Source organism: Sus scrofa, chromosome 3 (genome assembly GCF_054392235.1).
Source record: "Sus scrofa isolate SSC_HxYL_T2T_F1_AM1 chromosome 3, Sscrofa_HxYL_maternal_Yorkshire_Landrace_v2.0, whole genome shotgun sequence".
Taxonomy (NCBI): Eukaryota; Metazoa; Chordata; class Mammalia; order Artiodactyla; family Suidae; genus Sus; species Sus scrofa.
In genome coordinates this window covers 131,158,398-131,185,983 of record NC_139385.1, presented here as the reverse complement: position 1 = coordinate 131,185,983, position 27,586 = coordinate 131,158,398, and the positions used below count along the sequence as shown (strand labels likewise).

The window sequence follows — 27,586 nt, the reverse complement described above, 5'->3', positions numbered from 1 at the left end:
TAACCAAAATTCTACACAAATCATTAGAGTAAAAGTAAGAATAAATTAAAGATTAAGCTGCAAAATGAGACCAAGTTAGCCACTGTTTTCATTGGAAAGATGCCTAATTTACATCGGTCATGAGGAAGGATTAAATGAGAGAGAAATTGCACAGCCTGCTGGGAAAAAATAGAAAGATAAAGGTCTGAGACTTTGGGTACAAGATTTCAGTTGGCCCCTACTTTATATGGTCACTGTAAGTCTCTTTTCACTTTCTTTGTTCTTCTGTAAAAGAGATAAGGTGTTGGGGTCCTTTGGGTTTAGCTTTCCAGAACCAGGGTGGGGAACAACGTTTTCTAATAGAGATTTTTGGATGTGGTTTTCTTTCTGTTTCTGTAGGTCAGAAGGAGACCAGTGATGTGAACTCCCCAGGGAACTCCTGAGAGCGTGTCTCCATCCACACAGGTCTAAGATGCTATCAGTAGAGAACTTTCCACCTTTATCAACATCTCTTATCTTCTGTCATCTGCATGGTGACTGCGAAAAATGCTCTCAGTGGGTGTTTCTGATTCATTTTTGTGATGGTCCCATGATGTCTGGAGAAGTTAAAGTTTAAACTCTCTCCCTCCCTGTCGGCCTTTATAGCTCTGTGGATTCTGCCAGTAACTGGGTGTCTTCCTAAGACTTGAGCTTTCTAGAAAGGAAGATGGCCTGAGCAGGGTAAGTGGCTATATTTGCTGAGGAGAAAACATGCCCAGCTTTTAAATGGCTCTCTTATACAGCAGCCATAAATGCGAGCCAGCCTGTCAATGCCTCCATTTTCAGAGGGTGTTATGAAGATCTCTATCTAGGAATAAACTTCCTCAAAGATAAAACAACAGGCTTGCACTTCAGAGACAATAGTAATACTGTCTTGGAGTTTGAGACACTGCTCCTCAAGGCACTTAGAGAACACAGTGTACTCTTCCCATTGATCCTGACAATTTATGTATTGTTCAGGAACTAGCCCTGAGCAAAGTCAGAGAAGAGTCCGTATTTGAAGTACTTTAAAAACATTAAAGTTGAACTTCTGTCTCCAGCAGACAGGGTGAATTTCTTCTGATGTGATGCGTTGTGACTGCCACACAGGCCAGGGTGCGGGGTGCTTCCTGACTCTCTGTCCCCTTCAGAGGTATCTGAAGTACACACAGGTGTGGGGTGTGGGGGGGGTGTGGGGGGTGTGCATGCAGCACACATGTGTACAGATGCTATCTTGCAGTGGTTCACGTGTCTGTGTTGGTGTGTGGCTGTGCGCAATGCACCTGGCTGGGAGCACGGCTTGTGGGGGCAGCAGTGCTAATTTTGGGTGCAGAAGAGGTGGCCGTCAGTACTTGAGGTTACTGCGTTGCCCATGCAGTGAGAGGTGTGGGTGGTGAAATGAGGTTTTCTAGAAATGTATGACCGCTGCTTCGTTTGCAAAGATTTTTCTCCCGTTCTTTTTTTTTTTTTCTTCAGTTTTTTTATGGTTTCCTTTGGAATATTACCCAGCCATAAAAAGAATGAAATAATGCCATTTGCAGCAACGTGGATGGACCTAGAGATTATCATACTACGTGAAGTAAGTCAGACAAAGACAAATACATGATATCACTTATATGTGGAATCTAATAAAGATTCCACAAAAGAACTTATTTATAAAACAGAAGCAAGCTCACAAATTTCAAAATCAAATTTATAAAACAAAAAGACAACTTATAGAATAGGAGAAAATAGTTTCAAATGATGCAACTGACAAGGGCTTAATCTCTAGAATATATAAACAACGTATACAACCCAACAGCAAAAAAACCAATCAATCAATGGAAAAATGGGCAAAAGACCTGAATAGACATTTCTCCAAAGAAGATATACAGATGGCCAACAAGCACATGAAAAAATGCTCAACATTGCTGATTATAAGAGAAATGCAAATCAAAACTACCATGAGATACCACCTCACACCAGTCAGAATGGCCATCATTAATAAATCCACAAATAACAAGTGCTGGAGGGGCTGTGGAGAAAAGGGAACCCTCCTGCACTGTTGGTGGGAATGTCAACTGGTACAGCCACTATGGAGAACAGTTTGGAGATACCTTAGAAATCTATACATAGAACTTCCATATGACCCCACAATCCCACTCTTGGGCATCTATCCGGACAAAGCTCTACTTAAAAGAGACACATGCACCCGCATATTCATTGCAGCACTATTCACAATAGCCAGGACATGGAAACAACCTAAATGTCCATCGACAGATGATTGGATTCGGAAGAGGTGGTATATATACGCAATGGAATACTACTCAGCCATAAAAAAGGATGACATAATGCCATTTGCAGCAACATGGATGGAACTAGAGAATCTCATCCTGAGTGAAATGAGCCAGAAAGACAAAGACAAATACCGTATGATATCACTTATAACTGGAATCTAATATCCAGCACAAATGAACATCTCCTCAGAAGAGAAAATCATGGACTTGGAGAAGAGACTTGTGGCTGCCTGATGGGAGGGGGAGGGAGTGGGAGGGATCGGGAGCTTGGGCTTATCAGACACAACTTAGAATAGATTTACAAGGAGATCCTGCTGAGTAGCATTGAGAACTATGTCTAGATACTCATGTTGCAACAGAACAAAGGGTGGGGGAAAAATGTAATTGTAATGTATACATGTAAGGATAACCTGACCCCCTTGCTGTACAGTGGGAAAATAAAAAAAAAAATATTAAAAAAAATCAAATTTATGGTTACTAAAGGGGAAACTGTCGGGAGGTGGGAGGGATGAATTGAGAGGATGGGATTAACACATTTATACTATTATATATAAAACAGATAACTAACAAGAACCCACTGTATGGCACAGGGAGGTCTACTCAGTGTTCTGTAACAACCTATCTGGGAAAAAGAATGGCTATATTATAGGTATAACTGATTTGCTTTACTGCACACCTGAAACTCATACAACATCATAAATCGACTATACTCCAATAAAATGTTTATAAATGTACAACCTTAAAAAATAAAAAGGAAGTGTGTGACATGGACAGGCCCACAAAATTATCATCAGTAGTCACATTCAACTCAATGAAGACACCTCTGGTCCAGCCCAAACCTCAGTGGCTCTCAGACTTGTCCATTCACTGCAGAGTTTTCCCAAATGCCTACTATGTGGAAAATCCTGCAGCCGACACTGTAATAAAGGTGACAAAAAAAAAAAAAAAAAAAGAGAGAGAGAAGATGAGGCTTATCCACTCAGCGGTAACCACACAGTATGAAAGTCAAGGAGGTGTGTCTATTTTTGAGAGGTAGAGTCACCCCAAACAGATGGGAGTCTGGTCCAGGCATCAGGATCTGATTGCGGTGGTCAAATACCTGTTAGCTACCTCATTCTAGACATCTTTAATTATAAAATTTATGAAGGCAACAAACAGGAATATTTTCAACATTCTGAATGAACTCTGAAATGTAACAGGTTCTTTTTTTATGTACAGTTAATTCAGACTTTGCCTTGGAAGACAAACTATAAATAATACATTTGCCAGTTATAAGTGTGAGCCTGGCTTTTGATTTTATTTCATATAAAGGAAATGATAAGGATGTCGCAAGGATTGAATAAATGGTGATGGCGATGATGATGATGACGACGGCGACGACGACAATGTGAGTAGAACAAGATTGATGATAGATATGAAGTGCTTAAATACTCCGGGCACTGCATTACCTGACATATGTAGATTTACAGGATGAATCTGGATCTCATCTCACTGCACTGGGGAAATCTGAAAAGAGATCCGATGAAGGCAAGGATGAAGGAGAGGTCTGAAAGGAGATCCAGTGGAGAATTGGCAGAGAAAGTGGTGGGTGTGGGGGCCTGGCTCTTTCCCACAGGAACTTAGAGCCCTTCTGTGACTCTAAGCCTTGCCTTGAGCCTTAGCACTCTGCTCTTAATTGTGTAAGACTGAAGAGGAGGTCACTCCTCAGGGACTGGTAGTCATCCTTGTGGCCAAGACAGTTATTCAATCCCCGGCCCCTTCTATCTCCAGCCACTCTACTCCCAGATCACTGCTTTAGAAAAACTTGTCCTGAAACACAAACTCCACTGTGTGTTATACAGGCTTCCATAGGGGATAGCTTTCAGAGGAAACACAGACTTTAAGTGTGGCCACATCATCTCCACTAGTACCCACAGTAATACTATATTTTCTCAAAATGTAGAGGCCTCTGTAGTTTATGTGGGGCACGTTCACATTAGTAGTTTGATTAATCTGAACAACAATCACCCTTTACAGTAGGTAGAATAGTCAATCCAAGAGTATTATGTAAAGAGCAGGTCGACCCACACGAAGGAAGTAAAATTACTTACTAGTAATCACCCCCAAATCTACATATTAGAAGTCATCTGTTAAGAGCCAAGAGCCAACACATGATAGCACTCTGTATCTTCTACGTTCTTGGAGAACTCAATCCCTTGGTGGTGGACATGTAGCCTCTGGAGCAACCATCACTCTGAACTGCCTTGCTCAAGCGGAGAGTGGCTAAGATGTGGGCTACAAATGCTTGTGCCAAGAACCAAGGCCACGGGAAGTCATATTCTAATACTCAATAGAGGGCGAGATCACTAAGAACTGAACTGTAATAACAGTAACCTTTGGCTGCTTTCATCAAGATATTCACAAGTTGTTAATGTCCTGATATAACTATACTTGCTTTTGTATCACTTCTGGCTAAAATGAGTCCAAATGAGCTGTGGTTTTTGTTTGTTTTTAACAATTCCATGTTTTCCTGTATCCCAGGGACATGTTTCTGAGTATAAGTGTGAACGCCATGGACCTAGACTTTGACCTAGAAATGAATTTAAGATAAATTCAGAGTATCTCAGGTAAACTAAGCTGCATTTATGAGGTTGTCAATTATGCCGTGCAGGCCTCTGAAGTGAATACGTTCCTGGCTGTTGTGTATTATGTGTAGCTGGTTTCTAGTTAGTTGGTTGAAATTGTGCTAAGCAAATAAATCAGTTGATGCTCATCTCTTTGGCTCTCTAGATACTTATAAAAAATGTATTCCTAGATGCTTTCTTAGGGAATGCCATATAGGGAAAATAACTTATAAGCCACTTTCATTTCCACCCACTAAGTATTATTACATTTCCCTTCCTTCTGTGGTCATAGATGGGCCTATTTCTTCTTTGCAATCCTCTTACCATCTTCCCGTCACAAGTTTATTTTCGACTTATCCTTTGTTCTGAACAACCAAGGCCAAGATCATCCTCAGCTTCAGAATCCAAATTGCTTCATCTCCTTTGCACTGGGAGGCCACTAGACTTTCTTGAGCAAGGAAGTATCATGGAGAAGGAGATATTTAACTGTATCTCTAAGCTGCTGAGCGCAGAAAGAGAATATTATCTATTAAAAAAAAAGAAGACCTCTACATAAAAACTACAGAGGAGGGAGAGTGATATATACAAAGAACTTTGGCTAAGAGTCAGCAGATAAAGAAAATCTGACCTTCTAAATCTCATTTCTCTGGCATCAATTCACTGTGCTACTTTGGGCAGGTTACAACCTCTCTCCGGCCCTCTAAGTTTTCCATCTATAAAATAAGGCTTTCTAAATATCCATCCAGGCTTGGCATACTATGGTGTTCCCACTCCATTCCCAATGTGTAGTGTATGATAAAATGACTTTTCTGTTTCCTGGTTTCTTCCACTGTCTAGTGTCAAAGAAGAGACGAGGCATTATGGGAAGCCCCAGGAAGCCCATGGGAACTCTTTGCTCAAGAAGAAGCAACATCCAAGGCAAACAGAAATCTACATCTTAGGGTCTTTCCTGTTAAAGGCAATGAGAGAACCTGACCAAAGTAAGAAGAGAGGTCACTGAATCCAGGGTCAGGAGGAAAACAATAAAACAGTTACAAATATATCCTCTCTATATACCCTGACCTTCCCCACCCCAAACCCAAATCAATCACTGAACCAAAGCAAAACACATGCAACTTTTAAAACTTAGACATCATAAATTGATGCCTCTAACTTAAAAGGTCACACTGTATATCTGCCATTGGGGACATTAGAAATCATTAAGATAAATCTTCTCGTTTTGTAGGTTTTGAATATCCTTAAGGGAAAAGTCTTATTTGCATTGGTGAAACACTGCTGGGGCTTATCCAGGGCTCAAAGATGACGAAGGACATCTCCATCTGTCCAGTGATTTACGAGGCTGACTCGAACATTTTCAAGTGAGATTTTTTTAAAAAGAAAATTTGCCAGTTTCTTTTTTTTCCATCTCCCTCTTGGTAGCAACTGAGGTTCTGAATTCAGCGAATATATGTTAGACACTGTTTACTTGAACTTTCTAAAACAAACTGTTCATCTTGGGTGTAACAGAAATGCTCTCTTTTTTATATTACTGTTCCCATGCCTCTCTGCAGAGACTCGCCAACACAAACACCTACTTACGGGGCTGCACTCCACCGCTGTACGCTCTTTGGTGAGTCTGCCATTGGATTTCAGTCGATAAATTTGCATTTAGCGCTTAATTTGTTCAGTATGCCTTACTAATTTGGCAATATTTATTTTGGCCCTGAAAGCATAAGGCAGCTAAGTTCTTTTGTTTTGTTTGGTGTGGTTTTTTTTTTTTTTTCATTTTCATAAAAGGATTTGAGATATGAAAAAGTTCCAGTGTCATGGACAGAACTGGTTTCCTGTTTATGAGTCACCATAAATATGAAAGGTGCTGGGTGACATTTCTCAGCTGAGAGAGTCCATACAGCCCTGTGTGGAGAGCAAATCCTCAAGCAGGGTGGTCTTGAGGTGACTTGCTGACCTTGTATAATGTCAAGAGGAATTATTGCTAAAGTACAGTAGCCAGATACCACACACACACACACACACACACACACACACACACACACACACACACATAACTTTAATGGGTTTTCTCACCCTCATTATTATAGGGATGAGAGTTTTATTGTAATATCTTTATGTTCTCAAAAATCAACTTTCATCTTTCAGGGAAACGTGGCAGGAAGTTTTCATATCTATAGCTTTTCTGTTTGTTTGGTCTAAATGTCCTTTCACAAGGCTCCTCCACAGAAACAAATCCTCCTACACAGCACCACACCCAGAAAATTCTTCAATTAGATATGGGGCTGCAGCCCTGTGGTCCCTTCTCTTTCCCGCAGAGGAATGCAGCAACTTGCTGAACCCTTACACAAGTCTGGAGGTGTCCGTGTTAAGTATCTCTGAGAACACAGTAGTTACCAGACGCTGAGCTCCCTAAGACTGGTGTGATCGGGGAAGCGTGGCCCCCACGGTCTGGGTTTGACATTGTTTGCTGGAACACATGGAGGCAAACAGAATGCTCCCTAGAGAAGAGGCTGTTCTCACTCAAAGACAAGTAGCTTTGATGCCTGACATCTTGTGAAAGTCTCAGAAGACCTGGGTTATGGCATCAGATGACATTCATCCATCTCAGTTCTGGCCTCCTCCAACTCCTGACCCACAAGCCCTCGGAAGTTGGTCTGAGATGTTATGACCGCACTTTTTGCAAAATGAATCAACTTGAGTCATGAGCAGCAGTGATAGCAAGGCTGATAGTTCTCCTCACACAAGTAAGACACTGCCTGTGAGATTCTGAAACCCCTTCCAGATCGTTGAATCCACTTCCTGAACACGGCATGGTTTTTGGTTTCCATACTTTTGCCAAAACTGTTCCATCTGCTCTGAATGCCCTCTCCAGCCTTCACATGTAAATTCATACATACCTTCCAGGGGTCAGTTTCAATGTAACCACTTCAGTGATGCTTTTGTCAACTTTCCCGGCAGAAAGTTCTTTCCTCTAAGCTTCCCTTGGTCTTCATGCTTTCATTTGTTCTTTTCCTCATACATGCCTTACTTCATTTATCCAGATAGTGTATATTTTAATGTCATCTGTACACCAAACATTATGTAACTCACTTTTCCTTGAATACTGCAATATTCATCTATGAAATTTGTCTCCCTACCAAAACTTGTGAAGTGAGGAAATTTGTCATTTGTATCTTAAAATCCCAAATGCCCAAGCAGGTTAAATGTTTTCCTTGCTCAGAAATTATATTTACAATAAACAAATTAATGCCCTGCACTCTGTAGGTTCCACCCACACTGATCATTATTTATTTGATAATTGTTTACTGCTAGTTTAGATAACTAGCCATAGTAAACTTAAGTAGCTGTGTTTCCAAGTACTAGCCTTGAATGCAGAAAGCACTGGATATTTCATGACATATACCTGAGAAAATTTAGTGTCTCAATTTCTTTGTTTATAGACAGAGACAAAAATACTTATACTGTCAATGTGAGAAGTAAATAAAATAATGTGTGAAATGTATTTTGCACTTATGCCATTGTTCTGAGTGGTAGCCATCAGTCTTAATGATCAATATATCTAGAAATTTTGTCAAAAATAGCATTAGGAACTTTTAGAACAACACATGGTGGAAAATTTAGGTGCACTCCCAAGGCTGAACTGAGCAGCTTAAATGCAACATATGATGTCCACCCTGCGTATCAACAAAGATGACTGTAGGGTTAGCTCACGTCACCAAGATGCTGTCACCATCATTTAGCTATTCAGACACAAAGGCTCTTGCAAGTGTGAAGCTGAAAAGTGACCAAGATATGCCCAAGAAGTTCTAGGGTATGCAGCATTGCAATCAGCTCTAATTCACGCACATCAATAACAAGCATAGTTTGTGGCCAACTCCTTGCAGTTTCTAAAGCACTGTTTTAGCATGGCTTCAAGGACTGGGCATCTTCTCCAAGGGCATGGACGGGTATCTTGGCAGTAGGAATGAGATTAATGTGGGACAATAGGCATAAATACTACTGTCCTAGGAAAACTGACATATATGGCTGCCTCTTTTATAAATTAAATAACATAAATTTTATTAAAGAAATATTTTTAAACACAGTGATGAAATGATATAGTTTAAGCTTTAGGATTTCACTCTGACTGCGGTGTAGAGAATGGATTGGAGGCTGGTAGGTTCTAGGATGCAGGGCAAGCACTAAGGAGACTATAGACCAGGTAAGAGGTGGTGATATTGTAAACTAGGATGGCTGCATCAGTTGAGAGATGCTATAGACCAATGGGAAAAATGGAGCTACACTGACATTTTAAGTATAATTTAATGAAAGCCTTGCCTCATACTAGACACTTGAAAATGTTTATATATTCACCCATTTCTTTATTCAGCAAATACCTGAGCTGCATCATGGACAAAGAACTGTCCTGAATACTAAAACAAATTTCTCTCCCCAATCTTCACATCTAATCATGAGCAGTATAGTATAACCTAGAAAAGAAGACAGATATAAAGATTTATATACAAGAAAAGAAAGCACAACAATCCAAAATCTATGGGACACAGCAAAAACAGTTTTAGGAGGGAAATTGATAGTGACACAATCCTTCATCGGGAAATAAACAAACAAAAAAACATCTCAAATAAACAATCTAATTTTACATCTAAAGGAACTAGAAAAAGAATGAACAAAACCTAAAATTAGTAGAAGGAAAGAATTAATAAAGATAAGACCAGAAATAAATGGCCAGACATAAGGAATATGGTCAGTAATGTAATAACTTTGTAAGGGACAGACAGTTACTAGACGTATCATGACGATCATTTCATGTTTGCAAATGTCAAATCATTATATGGTACACCTGAAATTAACATATTGTATATCAACTATGTTTCAATTTAAAAAATTATAAGATCTATTAATTTAGCCAATACTAAAAAGTTTCAAAATAACCTACTTGGCAAATATATGGAGTAATGGTCTCATAAAAACTGTTGACGAGTAATTTTAGTAGTTATTACAATTTAAAATGGTATAACTTTTAACATAGCAAGTCAGTTTCTAGAAATGTGTATCATTTAATACATGATGAGAAATTTTCCCCTGATATTATTCTAATTTCCTATATTTTCCCAATATTTTTGCCTTATTCTTTTAGGTAATTAAAAAACATTTTATTCTAATTTATTCAGATTTATTTTATTGTTATACACTTTAATTCCTCAATTCAAACTTTAAATTTTATTATCATTTTTAACAATTATGGAAATTAAACCTATCTGTATTTTCCCTGAGTATAGATTTTGGTATGTAATAACCTAAATTTCTTTATTTTCCAAAATTAGAGGAAATTATGATTTTAGAAGTGTCTTTTTTTATTTTAATCGAAAATAATTTTCAATTAAATAATTGTAGGAGAAATACAATTACAGGTTTTTTTTGGCATGGTCTAAGAACTACCCCTACAAGTTTATTTTGTATGTTTTGGAATTTATAGAGAGTTTCTGATTATCTAGTTTATGATTTCTTGTGTCCACTTGAATTTTTTTTTGTATTTCTACAATTAGAATTTTTTCATATATATCCAATATTATATTATTCGATAAATAAAGATTAATAACTATTACTACATATATTGTGGATTTGGGTTTTTTCAAGAATCAAATTATATTAAGCATGTTTCTTATTTCTCGTATATTCTGTTCTGACATCTTAAAAACCCTCATGGCTAGGAAGAGACTGCCCCACCTGGGGGACAGGCAGTCCTTAGACTCAGCCAGAAACAAGCTTTTTTATTTATTTTTTTCTTTCAAACACTAAGCCCTGGATGTAATGTATAACACAATGACTTTGAAAGTTATTAAGAGAGTGATCTTTCTGATCACAAGAAAAACATACTTTTTAGCTTTTTTCTATCTATATGAGATGATGGATGTTAACTAAACTTATCATGGTAACCATTTTACAATATACGTGTCAAGTCATTATGCCGTACATCTTAACTTACACAGTGCTGTCTATCAATTATATATCAATAAAACTGGTATAGATATCAGTCCGAATGTTGGTGGAGTGAGAGTTCATCTTCTACTGTGTCTCCATGGGAATTTTAGAGGAAATTTGAAAGATCCACTTGGGTCTTGATTTTGAAATGCTTGGCATTTAAAGAAAAAATTCCTAGCCAAACCCACTGAGTCACATCTAGGCTCTAGAGAGTTCCCATTGTGATTCAGTGGTAATGAACTCAACTAATATCCATGTGGGTTCTATTCCTGGCCTTGCTCAGTGGGTTAAGGATCTGGCGTTGCTGTGGCTGTGGTGTAGGCCAGCAGCTGCAGCTCCAATTCAACCCCTAGCCTAGGAACTTAATATGCCACAGGTGCAGCCCTAAAAATCAAAACAACAACAACAACAAAAATCTAGGCTCTAAGGCCATAAAACTGAGAAGGTCAAAATTATGGGGGTCACTTTTATAGTGGCAGAATATTAGTAATATAATAGCAAGAGCAAAGGTATTGGCCCCCAAAATACGTGGCTTTGAATTTTAGCTTCATCAGCTATTCGATGGGAGGCCTTTGGCACATTTCTCAACCTTTCCGTACCTTGATTAACTCATCTGTAAAATGGCAATAACAATACCAAATATAATAAGGACAATGAAAAGTTACCAGCACTTTGCAAATATCCCAAGAATAGTAGTTGCTACTGGGACAAGATACTGTTGGGGGGTGGTGGTGGTGGTGGTGGTGTTATCACCCTCATATGATTTGCTTTTCCTCCTGGGTTACCCTGGTGATTGGCCAGCAAAAGCAAACTCATATCAAGTCCCATGCCATTGGCCAGTGTGAGCTCTGTCAACTGTATACATAGATTATGAACTACTTACTTGATTTACACATTTCTGCAGCTGAAGGAAAATATTTACTGGGCAGATTAAATTGAATTAAAACAATAAGATTCAAAGCAGCCTGGAGGCTGCCCCTCAGTTCAACAAGGGACAAGCTGCCTGGATCTGGGTAGCAAACTCTTGCCAGCTGCCTGGCTAATTTAGGAGTAACTTGAGGAGGTGTGATTAGAACTGTAAAGGGGACAGAAATACTTGAGAAGGAGGGCTTTCCTCTTCACACTGTATTCACATCACAGCTCTGAGGAGAGGCTCGCCTCACGAATTTAGAACAATACAGATAAGGAACAGTCGGACGAGAGAACATCAGCCTAAACTTTCCTGAGGTAGGAAGTTTAAAGTTTCATAATAATACATAAGCCATTTTCCCAAAGGTGAAATGGTAAATTAGCCCTTCATAATTCAGAGCAGATTTTCTTATAAATGTAAATTTATACTTGGTGATCAGGTGATCAGCTTTCCAGGTGGGCCACACAAGCATTTCTAGTCCAAAGAGCATAATGTGACAAGTGCCACAGCCAAACTACATAAGCCCCATAAAGCCATGGTCTATAGGCAGATTTGTCTTTTGCTTGCTTGCTTATTAGTTCGTCCATATAATGCTGAATTCTCTTCAGGTACGTTTATAAAACAGCACTTGATGGCCATAAAGAGTATTATTAAAACAACATGAGAATTCCCTTGTGGTGCAGTGAGTTAAGGGTCCAGCGTTGTCACTTCCGCAGCTTAGGTCACTGCTGTGGTGTGGGTTCAGTCCCTGACCTATGAACTTCCATATGCCATGGGTGCAGCCAAAAAAAAATTTTTTTAAACCATATTCTTTAAAACAAAGAAACAAACAACAACAACAACAACAACAAACACAGGAGTTGCTTCCATGGATCTTTGAACATATTCTAGTTTAAATTATATTAGCTGCATTAGCTTAGTTATGTCACAGGAAATATTACTTGGCCCAGATTTACTAACCTGTGTTCCATAGCTCAGTAGTTCAGGAATTTCTAACAGCAAAAGATAGAAAAGCTACTTTGGGAAATAAATTTGGGCACTGTACTGTATTAAAACCTCCTCCTGGAGAGTCACAATGCACATTCAGTCATTGAAGACTTTAAAGAAACCTTTTAAACTTCATGTCATCAGCTGCCATTAAACTTAATTTCAATGAATAACAAACTTCCATTTTATATTATCCTAATTAAAATCCTGAGGCCAGTGTGCAGTAAAACACTAGCCTGGAAAATACCAATCTACTTACTTCCACCCAATAGTGTACATATTACATAATACTCACCATAGAATAACAGTCTATTGCATACATGCTCAGTTATATTCAGTACTGTCATAATGAAAACAATATACTATAACTTATCACAGAGAACTTGGATTTTTACAGACTGTCTAGAGAAGGTAATGATTATGCCTAACATAGTATGCAGGGGAAAATAAAATTCACTGTTCTGTGGGAAGAGAGTGTAATGCCTCTGCCTTCTACTTCTGACAGGTCTGAACCATGACTTTCAAGATAGTGTCTTCCCCAGTGACAAGGTACCCCCAAGAGAATTTGCTCCCAGAGAAGCTTGGGCGAAGTGTTCACACATAAGCAGAGGAACAGAGATTTATAGTGACACTCCTGCTGCTAAAAAACACTCTCTCCCCATATATAGATAAGTTGACTGCTTCTAATGTTTTCAGTATTATTTTCTTCTTCTTTTTCCAAGGAAATAATTGGTCTAGTATCTTCATAGTCTTTCTTATTCTGAAAATGTATGTTAAAAAAAAAACAAACAAACCCTGTCCCTATGTAAGTGAATAAAAATAAACTTGAGTTAGGGTCCCCAATTCTGAGCGAGAGTGTGATGAATGGAGATTTCCTCTGTACTGAAAATTCCAGTCCCTTCTTGGGCTGGAAGTCTGTATTATGGCTGAGCAAGGCCAGGAGCTTTTGGGGGGATTCACTGTACAACATGGATTCTGGTCTGCACCATTGATCTGACCCATAAAAGCCGAGGCCCAGCTCTCATCTGTAGTTCTGGCAGGCCTGCTGGAGACCAGCAGCTTGTTTCGGCTTATTTCATTACCTCCCTAACTGGTGAAGTTCATGCTGCTTTCTATGGCACTTGAGAACTGCCGACACCGAAGGGTTTGGTTTCATGTACTTGAACTTGGGTGACACAAATATTTCAGTGGTGAATCAGTCCTGAAAAAGTGAGGTGGGTAAGGTTGGGAGTGTTTATAGAAGACATTTCATTACCACTAGTCAAACATGTCTCATTGTTGGTTCAGGAGGGCCTGGTATTTTCCTCTTCGAAGGGGACGCTGAGGGAGCCACAAGCTCCCAGCCTGGAGCTCAGCTCCAGGGTAGGGCAATGGCCATTGGCACACAGGAAACCCACAGGACTAGTTGCTTTGGAATGTTGACAATCTTAGGGAAATGGTTTTATGTCTTTCCTCGGGGGGAGAAAAAAATGCTTGGTAGATCTATGTAAAAAAGCCTGAGGCTGTCTTGAGACTTCTGCAGAGAAACTGTCCTTCCGCGTGGCTTTTTTTTTTTTTTTCCTCTTTAATTGAAGTTTTTCTTGTAAAGGTTTCCCAGTTGCAGAACCCCAAGTATGAGGTCAAGAAACTTGTAATTTCAGAAAAGCAGTTCTGCTGATATCAATGGTATAAAAGCCCGGTTGGAAGACGAGAAAATGGGACTTCTCTGGCTTGGGCACATTACTTGGACCGTAAATGATAGAAACCCAGACTCTACACAGCAGTCCTCTGGGCCCTCAGCCTTCAGAGGAAGAAGAGCTGCCACCGTGGTCCTGAGTGCTCTGCCAGCTTCAGGAAGTGGAAGTCACCTAAACAGCTTGTCCTGCTTCTGGGGGGTGTGGCACTATGAATGGCAAAGGGGGTTGAAGAGGATTGCACAAAGAAAAACCATAGCTGAGCCATGCCAAAACACACAAACCAAAAGGAAATATTTTAAGAAAATAAACAAAGCTACTGAGTCAAACATACAAAGAAGGAAAGCGGAACAAAAGATTATTTGAGGCCTGAGGTTTGAACATTTTGAAGCCACACATGTGATGGGACAGCCCAAGAACACGAGGAGCCTTACAGCTGTGTAAGCGCTGAGGCAGCCTGCTCCCACCAGGGGCTCCCCAGCCTGTGAGGCTCCGAGTGAGCAAGCCCACTGAGCTAGCTGACTGTGTACTTGAGCTCAGCCTTGAGCTATTCAGAAACAGAGCTCCACCGCTGGTGGGCCACACAGACACAGATCTGGCTGAAAAGACTGATCCCAAGGACTGACCAGTCTTTTCAGCCAGAAAAGAAAATGATGCTGTTGGATGCATTTAGCTCCTGTTACATGCATTTAAGTGTCCTCCAGTCCTGAATTTGTTGTTCAGGAACCCTAAGGATATCAGTGTAATAATATGAAATAGTGCTAACAAAGTATGTATATTGGGTTTTACAACTTTGGTCATCAGAACTTCTAACCTAGTACCCACCACATCAATATGACACTGTCCTCAGCATCCCGAATTCTGCCACTGAATTTGTTGGGTTGAATCATCTCACTGCTCAAGGATTTAAATTCTATAAAATAAGGCACAAGGTGGATGCACTTCAGGGTCAAGTGTGTGTTCTAGTGAATAGAGTGAGGCTCCAGTGCCCAACGATCTCTATCCGAGAGTAATGTTTCAGCAATATTGAGTTTGAATTCATGTTTACCTTCTTTGGTATAGCCAGGGGTGGGGGCGGGGTGAACCAACCGCCTTAGGCACAACAGAATGCCTCTCACCAAGATGTGCTACAATGTCATGCCTTTGGCTTCTATGAGGGGTTTGATAAAGCACATGCTATACAGAAATCACTCAAAATTGTTGTAAAACTATTGTCAAGGACATAACCATATATGATTGCAAATTATTTTTGTAATTAAAGGCCAGAAAATGTGTGCCTCTTGAGGAGTGTGTATTTCATCTCTTCTGTTGAGGGGGTTTATCAGGTTCTTTTAATTTCTGTGGTTGCCAGGAAATTCATATATAAATAGCATAATTGTAAATCCATAACTTCTCACAATCAGTAAAAAAAAAGAGGAAGCCAGAACTGTACTGATCATGAGAAGTTATGGAGCTACAATTATGACATTATCCACATATATACATATATAGGTATATATGTATATATGTTTATTGTGTGGATAGATAGATAGATAGATAGCCTCGGATCACGACATGAAGATCAGGAAGTGTCCCTCTAGTTAGTGAAGTAAGAACGCTCATAAATATATGGTCTCGACCATCTGCAGGTAGTATTCTAGAAGGAACATCCACTTTTCCCCCACCTGCCAGTTTAAGAGAGAGACTTTGTTTCACTGGAGGAGAAGCAGAATAATTCTTATTGTGGAGGCAATAATCCTTTGCCTCTGGAAAAGATTGATCAGGAAAAGAGAAAAAGCATCTCTTACAGATGTTGAGCTAACATGAATGCATTTTTAGATCATTACAGAGAGGTCAGGAACTCAATCTAATTTGCAGGCAGGAGAATGTTGAATGGGCACTGCATGATAGAGTGGAAAGTGTTTTGGAGAGATGCTAGAGTGCTGTGATGGTGGGGAAGGGATGAAGAAAGGACAGAAAAATGCAGCAGGAAGCTGGAGTCTTTATTGGCAGAAATAACCAAAGGAATGTTTTTGGAATGGGAATATTTATATCCCTTTGAGGTCATCTAACCCACAAAGCTATAAGGAAATCTGATTCATCATTAAATTATTGCCAAACTCATATCTTTTGATTTGTAGGTAAGAATGAGGCTGTTGGATTGGAGTTCCCATCGTGGCTCAGCGGAAACAAATCTAACTAGCATCCATGGGGATGCAGGTTTGATCTCTGGCCTCGCTCGGTGGGTTAAGGATCCAGCATTGCCGTGAGCTGTGGTGTAGACTGCAGACATGGCTCAGATCTGATGTTGCTGTGGCTGTGGTGTAGGCCAATGGCTACAGCTCCAATTTGACCCCTAGCCTGGGAACCTCCATATGCTGTGGGTACGGCCCTAAAAAGACAAAAAAAAAAAAAAAAAAAAAAAAAAGAATGCTGTTGGAGAAGGTAGAGAGGTGATAGAATTTAGCGAATGTTATCATGGAGAAAGGATTTATATAGTTCTTCCTTTATGTACTTAAAAGTAATACTGAATTGTAGGTAGTGCTGTATAATCGACAAAACACATTCACATACACCCCATGAAGTCAGACTCCATACACTCTGAAACCAGAACTTGCATAAGTTGTGTTCTAACACTGTACTACTTTTTAAAGTATTTTCCCTACTATTCTTATTTCACCCTCAGTCTATGAAGTAGTAGAGACTTCCTCAATCCTGGTTTATAAATGAAGAAACTAAACCAACTTGACTAGTATGATCCTTAAGAAAACTTACACATAGCCCTGCCTATGAATTCATTTGCTTCTACCCATTGACTTTCAGATCTTATTTTTATTTTTCAGAAATTTCAATATTAGTGTTGCTTTATTTCTCCCACTTAGTAAGAAACAAACAAAAAAACCATTGTCAACTCAAAGAGGTATATTTGTCTTCTCATTCCTGCAACATAGTAGACTGACCTACAGCAAAGTCCCTTTTCCACAAATAAAATATTACCAAAGGAAAGGGTTTAAAATATATAAGAGAGCTCACAAAAAAAGAGGAATACCCAGCTGTCAGAAACAAAATGTGAATTAAAAGACAGAGGCTGAAAAAAATAACATACAAAACTTGTGAGCGGCAACTAAACCAGAACTTACAGGGATATATACATCAGCAAAAAAATATACATATGAAAACCTATAAGCTAAATGTGTAACTTAAGATACTCTAAAGAAAGCTGAGGGAAGGAAATAGTATTAAAAAGCAAGACAAAATGGATAAAAAAAACAAATTCAAAACTTATTCTTTGAAAGACTAATAAAATAGTCAAGTTCATCACAAAATTAGTCAAGAAAAGAAAATTTAATGGAATATAAGTACCGATACAGTAGAGAATTTTTCCAGTCTTTATAGAATGTTGGGAATATTTTTTATGCCAGTAAATTTGAAAACTAGGGTGTGATGAAAAATTTTACAGAAAAAAGTGGTAAATTATTAACACTAAGAGAAATAAACTGAATATGTTAAAGAAATTGAGAGTTAAAAAAATTTATCTCACTACCCCCACCGTTTCATAACCCTTGCCTTGCCACAAGCTCAAACATCTACACCATCAGACTCAGACAGTTTTATAGACAACTTTTACTAAAGCTTCAAGGAACACAAAAGCTCTGTCTTATACAAACTGTTCCAGAGAATAATAAAAGAAAGAATTCTCCCAAACTTGTTTTATGAGGCTAGGATGACCTTGATTCCAATACATGACAACCGAAGAAAACTGTAGACAGATTTCACATACTAACACAAATGCTAATATCCTCCACCCAGAATAAACAAAACCTTTCCACCTTCTTCATCCCATAGTATCAGAGACCAAGAGGAGATACTTACAAAAATATGTAAAGCAGCCTTCCCCAGTCACCCTTTATCTTAGTCAAGAATGTGGACTACTGGCTACTCTCCCCAAATGAGATCAAGTGGGCTCCACTCGCTGGATCTATGACCACACCCTCCATCCTCAGGGTTTCAACCTCCTCCTTCAGGATCAGGAAGCAAGAGAGGGCTCACTAGCACTGAATAAGGATTCCTAGTGGAACTAAGTCTATGCCTCCCAGACCTTTGGGCCTCTTTTAACAGGGTTAAAATAGCACCCACAGGTTCTGTGTGATAGGAACTGAACTCAGAAGTCACCCCTCCATCTTAACAGGTAAAGAGCTGAACACACTGAAAAATCAGTATTTCTTGGACCCACAAGAGAAGGTAGGACGCAGAGGAAATCATGCCTTCCAACCCTGGAGAGACAGACAGGAAAACGCAGAGTCATGGCTCACCAGAACAGAGATTCGTGAGCTAAAACTGCAATAGGAACCAATGCAGGGTAAGAAAAGTTGAAACATAATTGATCAACTGCTAGAATCTCAATGTAGACAACTCTTAGGGTTAAAAACTCCAGGAATAACCAGTCACTGGGGGGGTTCCAACAATTTTTTGAGACTTTACCTCCAAGTGTTTGACCAAGTTTTCTACAGCAAATTTTGGAGAAAAAGCTCCTTGTGCTTCCGGCAGAAGAAGGGGAAAAGAAACCAATTTGAAATATACCAGATCATTCTGTTCTTATCAAAAGCTGCCCATAGGAAAAACGAGTGAACCATAGGCTAACCTGGTGAGGTATTACCAGAGTCTAACTGATCTAGGGGAAGGGAAATACTCAACTCCAGACATCTTTAGCCTTTCACAAGGGAGAAGGGAACTACCCAACTCCAGCTCACTCTAGCCATCCTGTTCCATGAAAGAGGGTTGGGTGGAGTGGGAACTGAGAAACAGTTGTGATGCTCATAGTCCAGAATTATAGGCTTGCTAAAAGATGGACACTTAATTATAGGACCATGTAACACTGCCCCTTCCCCCACATCCCACCACCATATTACTAAAGGCCTCTTTACAGCAGTTCCTTTGAGCTGGTACTTCATGTCCGGTTATCAAGAAAAAATTACAGGGCATAGAGAAGATTAAAAAACACAATTTGAAGTACAAGTATCAAAAATAGACATGATAGAAATGTTGAAATTATCAGACTAGGAATTTAAAATGAGTGTGATTAATATGATAAGGGCTCTAATGAATAAACTAGACAACATGCAAACAGATGGACAATCTTAGAAGAAATATGGAAATCCTAAAACACCAGAAAAAAAAAAATGTCAGACATCAAGAACACCATATCATAAATAAAGAATGCTTTTGATGGGCTTATTAGTAGACTGGATATGGCTAAGGAAAGAACTTCTAAGAGAAGACATTAATAGAAACCTTCAACTCTGAAAAGCAAAGAAAACAAAGACTGAAAAAATAGAACAAATATTCAAGGACTGCAAGACAACTATGAAAAGTTTAACATCCACATAATGGGAAAGCCAGAAGGGAAAGAAAGAAACAAAAAATATTTGAAACAATAAAGATTAAGAATTTACCTCCAGAAGTTCCCATTGTGCCTCAGTGGGTTAAGAACCCAACTAGTATCCATGAGGATGAAGGTTCAATCCCTGGCCTCGTATGGTGGGTTAAGGATCCAGGGTTGCCACAAGCTTTGACATAGGTTACAGACACTGCTTGGATATGGCATTGCTGTAGCTGTGATGTAGGCCAGCAGCTAAAGCTCAAAATCAACCCCTAGCCTGGGAACTTTGCTATGCTGCAAGTAGGGCCCTAGAAAGAAAATATATATATTATATATTAGTAAAAAAAAAAATATATATATATTACTATAAAGAATTTACCTCCAAACAATGTCAGACATCAAACCACAGATCCTGGAATCTCAGAGAACATCAAGCAGAGTGAAATGCCAAGAAAAAAAACTGATCTAGCCATATAGTTTTCAAACTACAAGAAAACAAGATAAAGAAAAAGTGCTGAAAGAAGTCAGAGGAGAAAAATACCTTAGAGGTACAAAGATAAGAATCACATCTGTCTTCTCTTCAGAAAAGCAACTTAAGCAAGAAGAGAATGGAGTGAACTATTTCAAGTGTTGAAAGAAAAAACCCACCAACCTAGAATTCTGAGAAATTAAAAACACTTTCTCACGGAGGTTCCCCTGTGGTGCAACAGGCGCAACACATGGCCACAGCTGTGGTACAGTCTGACACTGTGGCATAGGTTTGATCCCTGGCCTAGGAACTTCCAGCCAAAATAACTTTCTCAGACAAACAAAAAATAAGAGATTTTTTCTTCTAGTAGACTCGCCTTGCAAGAAATGTTAAAAGAATATTTTTTAGAAAGAAGAAAAATAATATGGATAAGATACTCAGATCTACCTAAAGAAAGAAAAAGCGTCAAAGAAGGAATAAGTGAAGGTAAAATGAAAAATTTTCATTTTTCTTTTTTTTCTTTTTACAGTCACACCTGTAGAAGTTCCTAGGCTAGGGGTCCAGTCAGTGCTGTAGCTGCAGGCCTATGCCGCAGCCACAACAACACCAGATCCAGGCCACATCTGCGACCTATGCTGTAGCTTGCAGCAACACCAGATCCTTAACACACTGAGTGAGGCCAGAGATTGAACCTGTATTCTCATGGAGAATAGGCTGGGTTCTTAACCTGCTGAGCCACAATGAGAACTCTTTTTCTTATTCTTTTTGTGTGTGTGTGTATTTTTTTTTTTTTAGGGTCACAAAAAACTACAAAACTTAAAGAATACTTTAGAAAACCTATGTGATTAGAGTTGGAAAGATCAGTATGCACTCATGTTTAGCTTAATATAGACACACAGAAATATTTATAGATACGTTTATATGCATGGGTTAGTAGGCACTCATGTATTTTCTTGCTCTGTCAGCTGAAAGGGCCTAGAATCAATAATACCCTGGTAGCAACAAGCACACTTAGCACCTAGATCTTGGTTTCTACTACCCTTCTGCAATAAAAGGAACCAGAGCTCCTTGGGGAAATGCCTGAGCATTCCAGGGAAGGGGTGGGAAAATTTTAAAGATGAGCCTGGAGCACCCTGTACTGTCAGAAAGTAAAGAAGTATTAAAAAAACATTAATAGTAATGATGAGAGTTTGTCAATCAGGCACAGGATCCACCTTGAAAGGGTTTCCAGTGCCAAAGCTGGACTAACTTGAGCAAGAGAAAAATAAATGGTATTGATTATAATCCATAGTATAAAATGAGTTCACACTGATAAAAATTAGTAAATGAATAAATTAATAATGGGGGGAATAGAAAAATATTCCATACAGAAGAATTCCAAATAATTTATGAAGATATTCTGTCTTCAAAGAAGTGAGGCATAACTCCTCACTCTAGACGTAAGGGCTGTATTTAGTCACTTAATTCCAAAAAGTACAGTACGGAAAGAGGGGGAAAAAAAAGAGTACAGGGGAAGCACCTGACAAATACTACCTCAACCAGGTGATCAACATAAACCTCAACAGTGATGAATCATGTTCACAGTATGTACCCTTGATCTGATGTGATGAGAAAGGCACTTGACCTCTGTGGTCTTCCTCCTCAAAGTCCGTAAACAGACTAATCATATGAAAAACGTCCAGAAAAAAAAAAAAAAAAGAAAAAAAAAGAAAACCCAGTTGAAGGACATTCCACAAAAAAATATGAAAAAATATGACCCATACTTCTTAAAACTCAAGGTAATGAAAAATAAGTAAAGTCTGAGGAAACTATCAGAGCCAAGAGGACCCTGAGAGGACATGAAAGTCTGCTATAGTATCTTAGATAGGATTCTGGAAGAGAAATAAGTACATTAGGTAAAAACTAAGGAAATCCAAATAAAGTGTAGATTTTAGTTAATAATAACATGTCAGTATTGATGTATTTATTGTGACCTATGTACCATATTAACATAATATGTTAATAATAGGGATGACTAAATGGGGGTGTGTATGGGAGCTCTCTGTGCTATGTTAATAAATTTTCTGCAAATTTAAGGCTACTCTAAAATTAATTACTTATTTTTAAAATCAGAGAAGTAAATAGATTGCCCAGTAAATTAAAAATCAGTTCAACTTCAGTAATAAACATGAAATACAATTTTTTAAAAAAAGAAAAGACAGGTTTCTGATGATCTTGTACCAGACCGTCCTTCCAAGAGCATCTATAAAAGATGAATAATTTTTTAAAAAATTGTTTAACCTATTTCGACAGGAGCACTCGTTCTACCTCTACCTATTAGAAGGCAGCCAAGGACTTGAGGAACACTGGTAAACATCCTTATCCAATAAAGTCTGACAAATATATACAGTTGTATGACAACCCACAAACTATATGGAACATTTCCATCAAGCCAACAAATTCTCTCAATTCTCTTTGTAGGTAAGCCTCCTCTCAAACCTAGAAAGACAACTGCCGTCTTTCTGTCACCACACTTGCCTTTCCTGGCATTTCATATAAATTGTATGCAGCACAATTTATGCATGCAATATACAGACTTCTGTGTCTGTTATTTTTCTACTTAGCTTACTGTTTTTGAAATTTAATCATGTATATGGGTAGCAACATTTTGTTCCTTTTTATTGACAAGTAGTTTTCCTTTATATGTATATATCACAGTTAAAAAAAAATCTATTCACCAGTTGATGGGTATTTCGGTTGTTTTCCATTTAGAATGATTATGAACAGAAGTACTATGAGCATTCCCAAACAAAACACTGCATGCACATGTTTTCATTTCTCTTGGATAAATTTGAGAGAGTAGAAATGTTGGGTCATGTGGTAAGTGTATGGTAACTTTATAATAAAATGCCAAAATGTTTTCCAAAGTGGCTATAACGTTTTTCATTTCCACTTGCAATATGTGAGAATTCCATTTGCTCTATATCCTCAATAATACTCAGTACTTTTTAAATTTAGCCATTCTAATAGGTATGCCGTATCTCTCTCTCTCTCTTTTTTTTTAAGGGCCACACCCACGGCATATGGAGGTTCTCAGGCTAGGGGTTGACTCAGAGCTATAGCCGCTGGCCTACACCAAAGCCACAGCAACCCAGGATCCAAGTCACATGTGTGACCTACACCACAGCTCACGGCAACTCTGGACCCTTAACCCACTGAGCAAGGCCAGGGATTGAACCTGCGTCCTCACTGATGCTAGTCAGATTTGCTTCTGCCATGATGGTAACTCCCTATGCAGTGTATCTCACTGTGGTTTTAATTTGCACTTCTCTGATAACAATGACATAGAACATCTTTTCAGGTGTTACTGGACACTTACGTATCTTCTTTGATGGAGTTTAGATTGTCTTTTAAAAACAAATTAGATTGTCTTTTTTTCTTTTCTTTTCTTTTTTGATTGTATGAGTTCTTTATATCTTATGGATACAAGTCCTCTTTCAAATATATATTTTACAAATATTTTCTCCCAGCCTGTGACTTATCATTTAATTTTCTTAATAGGGCCTTTTCTTACAGTATATTTTGAAAAGCAGAGGTTTTTATTTTGTTATCTGTGCTTTTGCATGCTAGTTAAGAAATTTTTTGCCTAAGAGGAAAACAGTGCTAATATTAATGAAATACATGTCATCTATTTTCGAAAGGAGACAGTCTGAGTGGCTGACTGGTAGGCAGACAGCCAGTCAGGCTGGATGCTAACAGGGTGTGTAGGTACCTAGGGGTTCAGGACTTTTGGATAAATACACTGTTCTCACCATAGGTCTTTGCAGCAAAACCAGACCCATGTAAACTACACTGATCTGAGTCTTCATGTTCTCTGCTCCTCTACAAAACAGAATCTCTTCCGTCCTAATAGCAACAACTTCCACTGTATGGCCCTTTGTATATTTCAAAGTGGTTTTAAATATTTTAATTTATTTGATCCCTCTAGCCCTATGAAGTAGGAATGAAAATTCCACTGTTTTGTTTTTTGTTTTGTTGTTTTATCTTGTTTAACACACAAACTTCTACTATTCTGTATTCATAATTGAGAATTTAAGTGACTTGCCTAAGGCGACATAAATATTGAGCATTGAAGTTAGGACTGAAGCCCAAGTCTCCTGACACAACACATGATGTTTCCTGCTTTTTTGGTGTGATTGCTTAAGTCACTGTGGCTAAACCCAAGTCCTCTCTGTGGATGTGGTCAGGCCAAGGTGGAGACATTGGGTTAGGGATAGAGGTTATTCTTAAAGAACCCATGTGTGATGGAATATTATTCAGCCATAAAAAAGAATGAAATAATGCCATTTGTAGCAACATGGATGGACCTAGAGATAATCATACTAAGTGAAGTCAGTAGGACAGAGAAAGACAAATATCGTATCACTTGTATGAGGAATCCAATAAAAATGATACAAAATAACTTATGTATAAAACAGAAAAAACTCACAGATTTTGGAATCAAATTTATGGTTACCAAAGGGGAAACCATGAGGGGAAGAGATAAATTAGAAGGTTGGGATTAACATATACACACTACTAAGTATAAAATGGATAATTAACAAGGACCTATTGTATAGCACAAGGAAATCTACACCATATTCTATAATAATCTAGTTAGGAAAAAAGAATGACTATATGTATAATTGATTCACTTTGCTGTACACTTGAAACTAATACACATTGTAAGTCAATTATATTCCAATAAAGTTAAAAAAAAGAGAGAGAAGGTTTGGGACAACCTGATAGTGCTTTACAATCCCATGTCAAAACAAAAGTCTTTGTGACATGGTAGGAAATTAGAAATGTGAGCTCTGAATCCAGTTTGGCCAGTGTTAAAAATTTTTATCTTCTCAGTTAACGTGTTCCCCTAAAGTATTTGAGATAAATGGTCTCTCATTATATATGAATTTCTTAACCCTGATAATCAGTGTCCTCCTAATAATACAGGCTAAATTTTTTGGGGGGCATTTATACACCAGAAACTGTAACCCATTTTATTGACTGTTTTTAAACCTCAAAACATCTCTATGAAGTAGATAATCTTGCCCAAATTTAAAAACAACACCAATATCAACAAAAAGAAACAGGGATTATATTTTGCCTGAGCCCCCACAAATGTTGGGGATTCAAGACTTTCTGACTCCAAACACACACTCTGAGGCACTGCCTTTCATATTTAAAATGAACACACTAATTCCTACTGCATTAATTTGCTTTGCAAATTTGGAACAATTCATGTTAAAGTAGACTTTGAATACTTGTCTTTACTCAATTCCTCCCCTTCTCAGTGTAAGAGAGGATAAAAGCTTCTAAGCAGGCATGGGTGGGGTCTTATGATTAATCCTTCCTAATGGGTTATGGACAGAACAGACTTGTGGTGATTGGGGGATGGAATGTTTAATTGTCAGTACTGGATCATTCAGTTCTCATTCTGCCTAAGAGATTATGAAAGTGTGTGATGATATGGAAGTGCCATAAGTTTCAAGTACCCTGGAATGTTGAGCCAACACATGGTGGACAGCTGCCTTGGAAAGTTTCACAGAATGAACTTTGTATGAGAGAGAAATAAACATGTCTTAAACCACTGATATTTGGGAATTGTTACCATAGCAAAACCTAGAGCATCCTCATCTATACAACATAGCACCTGGGGTTATAGTGACAGTCATATTTTAGTGGTGGTTGATCTTGATGCTATTGTCCAGAAAGACCATCAAGCCATTTCCCAAAAGCAACACTTGTGTAGCCCTTGACCTCTCTTTCAAAGAGCGGCAAAATAATATTTTCATTATCAAAGTAGCAAAATTAAAATGATGCATTTGGAAAACATAATTCAATGACATAGACAGGGAATGGATATATTGTCTGGAGTGTTTAGCAGAAGTTTAAGCATCAGATAAGCAGTCTTTCTCTTTGAGATGATTCTGGAGGCTCTCAATCTACTTACAAGTAATTATAAAGGCATTATACTCACAAGCACAAATGGATTACAAACCATTCCACCACTAAGTAAATTTAAGCAGTCTTCTTGATCTCTATCAGGAAGGCCTTCCCCCCTTAACAAGTTCCACATTGCAGACAAACCTTTCTGCCATCTGTGCGAAGGGAAACATGTGGCAAGAGCCTGCATTTGAACATTTTGCCCTCAGTAAAGAAAAAGACCTTAGGGAATTTCTTTTGGAAAACCACCCTCTTGGCACACAATTCGTGGCCAATGTTTGCCCTTTGTCCCTTGTGTGAAATGATCTATTTTGATATGAATGTCACTTTGAATAAATGTGTATGAGATCATATTTACATATGCTAACCGCTAGTGTGGTTTCTAGCGGTGATGGTGATGGTGGTGCCTCACTGAGAATTTTAACTGGGTGATGATTTCAGTGTCTTCTAAGCCACAAAAGGAAATGAGCCATCTTTTAAAGCCTTCTCCACTATAGTTGCTACATGTGGCACTGTCTTCCTCTTCTTTCTTCTTAAAGCTAACTCTTACTGACTCTTCTTAGATGCTTTCTCTGTCCACCCCACGGAGGTTAAGTAACTCTTTGTTTCTTTTACCCCTCTCCCAGCATAATACAAAGGATATTCGGATATGATGAGGTTACATATAATGCTAGAGCCTTCTTGCTGACTGGAGAAAGTCTAACGATGTTTCAAAGTTGCATCCTTGTGTGTATATTCCCTGTGCCACAGGGACCAACTTTAATAGGCAACTTAAAGGAAGAAGTGGAACATCTCACTATAGGTGATTTAAAGCATTCTCCTCCCACAGGCAGCACACATGAGATCAATTCTCCAGAAGCCACCGGAGAGAATTCAAATAGTTTCAAGAACTCTGAGATTAGAGAGGAGGAGAGAGAGGGCATCACAGTCATCGAACGAATAAAGGAGGCAGCTACATTTCGCAGAGCATACTTGATGTAATCAAAGCCATCCGTATAGATAACCATGACATACTCAGACGCTGCACTTTGATCAAGTGCATTGGCAAAAACTAAGGATTCAGTGAAACTAGTAACAAGGGTCCCAAGATGAGGCAAGAAGTAGACATCCAAACACACACATTTAACTGGAATGAGAACAAACATGACCCATACCAAAGACGGTCCGGTTCAAATTATAATCAGTTGCAGCTTTATAATTCAAACACTGCAGTTTGCTAGTTCACATTAGAATCATGGTGGGAGGTAAGGGTGAAGGGATATTCAAATCCATACACAAAAAATTGTACACATAAATCTGTTGTCTAATCAGCTATATATGACTCATTCTTAAGAAATTCTTCTATATCTTCAAATATTATCAGAGATAAATGAGTAGA

At 38.5% G+C, this 27,586-nt stretch overlaps 2 long non-coding RNA genes across 10 annotated transcripts in view; one reads left to right on the top strand and one right to left on the bottom strand.

The window, feature by feature from the left end:
- Positions 1-27,586, bottom strand: part of LOC106509894 (uncharacterized) — a 434,988-nt gene that overhangs the window by 247,215 nt on the left and 160,187 nt on the right. The gene's annotated exons all lie outside the window — the stretch shown is intronic.
- The window catches only part of LOC106509892 (uncharacterized), a 545,897-nt gene that overhangs the window by 497,813 nt on the left and 20,498 nt on the right, over positions 1-27,586 (top strand). Inside the window, exons 10-20 of one of the 2 annotated variants that reach the window (XR_014842534.1) lie at positions 379-444; positions 625-699; positions 1,062-1,150; positions 1,474-1,576; positions 3,585-3,660; positions 4,794-4,879; positions 5,714-5,856; positions 6,102-6,234; positions 6,427-6,485; positions 13,252-13,295; positions 14,335-15,700. This is a non-coding gene — a long non-coding RNA (uncharacterized LOC106509892). Of the gene's footprint in view, positions 1-378; positions 445-624; positions 700-1,061; positions 1,151-1,473; positions 1,577-3,491; positions 5,857-6,101; positions 6,235-6,426; positions 6,486-13,251; positions 13,296-14,334; positions 15,701-27,586 lie in introns of those variants that run through there. The other variant, XR_002342970.2, reaches the window with a different exon arrangement.